This window comes from Belonocnema kinseyi, chromosome 10 (genome assembly GCF_010883055.1).
Source record: "Belonocnema kinseyi isolate 2016_QV_RU_SX_M_011 chromosome 10, B_treatae_v1, whole genome shotgun sequence".
In the NCBI taxonomy this organism is placed as follows: Eukaryota; Metazoa; Arthropoda; class Insecta; order Hymenoptera; family Cynipidae; genus Belonocnema; species Belonocnema kinseyi.
The window spans coordinates 79,793,407-79,797,124 of record NC_046666.1 but is presented as its reverse complement, the minus strand read 5'-3'; the positions used below and the strand labels follow the sequence as shown (position 1 = coordinate 79,797,124).

General features: G+C 32.1%; 1 long non-coding RNA gene across 2 annotated transcripts; it reads left to right on the top strand.

Annotated features, from left to right (window-relative positions):
* The first annotated feature begins 10 nt into the window (after nt 1-10).
* On the top strand, nt 11-2,240 carry LOC117181790. Of its 2 annotated transcripts, none has more exons than XR_004468170.1 (3): nt 11-394; nt 1,460-1,676; nt 1,832-2,240. It is a non-coding gene; the product is annotated as an uncharacterized LOC117181790 (long non-coding RNA). The 2 variants fall into 2 exon arrangements; XR_004468171.1 differs by having other exon boundaries at nt 11-398.
* Nucleotides 2,241-3,718: the final 1,478 nt, after the last annotated feature.

Genomic DNA, 3,718 nt, shown 5'->3' with positions numbered 1-3,718 from the left:
AGCTATCTAAGGATGGTACTATAGAACGCCACCTCAAGGTAGGCCTAGTGGCGCCATCTCTTGGTCAGGCCGGAAACTTATCAATCCACCCTCGTATATTTTTGTTCATTATTTTATATTTTTGTTGTTGTGTATACAACTGATGAGTTCTGTGATAAGTAATTAAATTTTGATGCGTGCAATCAAAATCCCCGGATGGCTGCTAATAAGTATGCCATAATTTATCCTTACAGAAGGCATCCAATGTTCTTTGTTTTTCCGAAGTTGGACAGAAATTTAAGAGAAACGGGTCAAGTTTTTAATCATCACAGGGAAGTTGGTGGACAGCGACAAAACATCCTGGATGTGGAGCGAGTTATAAATGATTTTCATCGAGGATTGAGGCGAAAATTGTGTAGGTGAATTATTCGAAATGAAGGGGAATTGGATAATATCTTGTGGACGGATGAATCCATATTTACAAGTGAAGGGATGTTCGAAATCCACTATGAGCATTATTGGGACACTAAAAACACCAAAGTCTTCCGCAGAAGGAGCTTTTAAAAGAAATGTTAAATCAGTGTCTGATATGCATTAATAAGAGGAAAATGAATTGGTTGATACATTATACAAGGAAATTAGGAAATTTTTTTTTCTTTATTTCTATTTAAAAATTTAAAAATTTGTAATATTTTTTTTAAGTTTCTAGAAATTTTTTGAGATATTTGAAAATCATTTCCATTTTCTAAAAACTATGAATATTTTTTGTAATCTACCCAAGTAAAAAAAAAGTGCTTTTAAGATCTTATTGGGTTTCTATAAAGTCTCACTAAGGTATAGAGTACAGGAAATAACGACAAAAGTATGAATAAGGTCGCAGTTCATATATGATAATTTGTGTAATAGTTGGTGGATAGGGCAGAGTGTAAAATCTGAAATTAACCGAGAAAATGCCAGAATTCTTAAATCATGAAAAAAACTATTTGCCGAAGAACCAACATTATAACATGTTTCTGTAAATCGAGAAAAAATGTTTATGTTTTTTAATTTTTATTATTGTACATTTTCAACCACTGTGCATATGAAAAAATCTCTGAATTTTTTAAACTAACATGAACATTCTTTTCAGTTTCAAAGATAAAATTTTTCAATTGAAAAAAGAGAGCAAATGATATCAAGCCATTGACATTGTTTTATGTCAACACAGTCTTTTTGTTCCCAGTTCAAACCATTCGATTATTTTTGCTTCTTTTATTACAAAAGAATGTTAATCTTCATTAAGACCTTCTTGCTACTCTCAAATTTGAAGCAAAAAGAAATTAAGTATGATTTTTTTAAGTACTTTTGATTCAAAAAGTTTCTTCATTATCAGGACATTTTTAGTACTTTTATTTCAAATCTTACAGAAATTTATAAAAATGTTAATCGAAAAATCACCGAAAGTTGGAGTAATGAACTTCTTTGTTTTAATGATTCTCAGGGTGAGATGTATCTACAATTCCTTCAAATACTCTTCCTGATCTCCTGGAAAACGTGCCTTTGAATGTGCTTCAGAAAATGATTTACCAACACGATGGCTGCCGTGCTCATCGATATAGCCCTGTTGTTGCATAAATTGACCAACGTTTTGGAAATCGATGGATAGGGTATAAAACTCGCAACCAAAGAAATGCTAACTACATTCATTGGCCATCGAGGTAAGCTTAAACTTAAAAGCAAAGAGAAATCTGTTTTGAAAAACTTTATTCTTATTCTAACAATCAATTCATTTATTATCATAAATCTTCAAATTTTTGAAATCATTAGTAAAACTGGTATTATACAAATATCATGAATATTAATCATTTTTCAGATCACCGGATCTCAGTCCAACAGACTTTTTTTGTGGGGGCACCTGAAGACCTGCATTTGTGCGTTGGTAGAAAAGGTTGTCAAGGAACGACTTGTCGAAGCCTGTGACTCTCTAACACGATTTAAAACGTTTGCGCATTTGTTTAATGCACATCGTAAAACCAAATTTCTTTTTTTTTTTTTGCTAAATGCATCATTTAATTGAGTAATAACTTAACAAACGAAAATCAATATTAAGCTGAGCATTATTTATTTCAATTAGAGATTACTCTTATAGGCATCAGACTACCGGAGATAGTAGTTACTGCAATTTAATGAAAAATAATACTAAATAGAAAACTCGATATCTTAACGATTATTGTGATAAAATTAGTCTAGGACAAATAAAGGAACTTGCTTCATAACTGGAATTAATCTTTTGAACCTTTATGTCTCATACCTTAAGATTACTCTTAGGTATAAAAATAAGTAAACTTTTAGTGATAATAAAATTATTTCCATGATAAGTTTCGTAACTTATTTACACCTAACCATCATTTTAACTGCAGGTTAACTAAACAGATTTTAGAAAATTAAAATTAATATGCAAATACACTTATGGTAAAGAACATTTTTTTTCAATTTATAACAAAAAATAATGTTTCTTCCCACAGAACCAGTTAGAGATCCTGAAGGGAGAGTTAAGACAAAGGGAATTCAAATTCTTACTGGTGCGCCGCTTTACCGGAATAAGCTGACCTTTTATGAATTTTTATTGGCTTGAGTTGGTACCATTTTCAATTTAAAAGATAATTTATTACAGAATAGAAACAACACTCATCTCATAAACATTATAAATCATTGGGAAAGTTAGTAATTAAAGTTAGGGAATAATAATATTTACTTTGAAACACATAGTGCATCAAAACTTTCATAAGCAAAAATATTATTAAAAAATCTGCCCGCTTCGCTTCGCCCGCAAGTTTGAATTTGGTGATAGTGAATTCTCTTTTGTTAAAGCTCCTTTTCTTTATTTCCATTTACTTTATGATTTAAACTTTACACATACGGTCTACTGAGCAGCTTTACCGTTTTTTACGTTTTTTTAAATTTTTTAAATGCTTTAACTCTGGTAATTTTTGATTTTATGAAAAAAATCATAAGGATGAATTGTTCAACTTTTTGAATACTATAAGCATCCGTACCGAAAATTTTTGAATTTTGAAAAAAGTGTTTTCAAACTTATTCAAAATGCCCTCAGCTTTTGAACTTTATATACAAAATGTCTGGCTAATGAACTTGACTTTTAGTTTAGGACACTACAAGATGGTTCCACAGGCCAATCTAATAGAATGATTTTTCGCAAACGTTAAATTTGTTAAATTTGACACAAATCTAATGCCTTCTCTGATGAGAATGTAATAGGAATGTTTTCTAAACCACTATAATAAGTAGAGAACATATTATATATATATATAATATATCATCTGGCAAAAATCGTGTGACAACTAACAAGGTCACGTTTCAGAGAGGTGTCTTTCAGGGCGACACCATGAGCCCACTCCTCTTTTGCCTTACATTATTGCCACTATCTCTAGCACTTCGCCATTCCGGCGGGTACTTGTGCGGCAAATCTGCAGATCGAAAGTACAAGGTCACTCATGTATTTTACATGGACGATCTTAAGATCTATGCTAAAAACAGAGAGCAACTGCATCTAGCTCTGGGGATTGTCGAACGATATGCTAAGGAAATTGGAATGGAATTTGGGTTAGACAAATGCGCCAAGGTTTATTTGAAGCCAGGCAAACTTAATGGCTTCCCTGAAGATCCTGAGCTCGTTGATAGAAGCGCCATACGACACCTTTGCGCTGGAGAGACTTATACATACCTGGGCGTGCCACAGAGC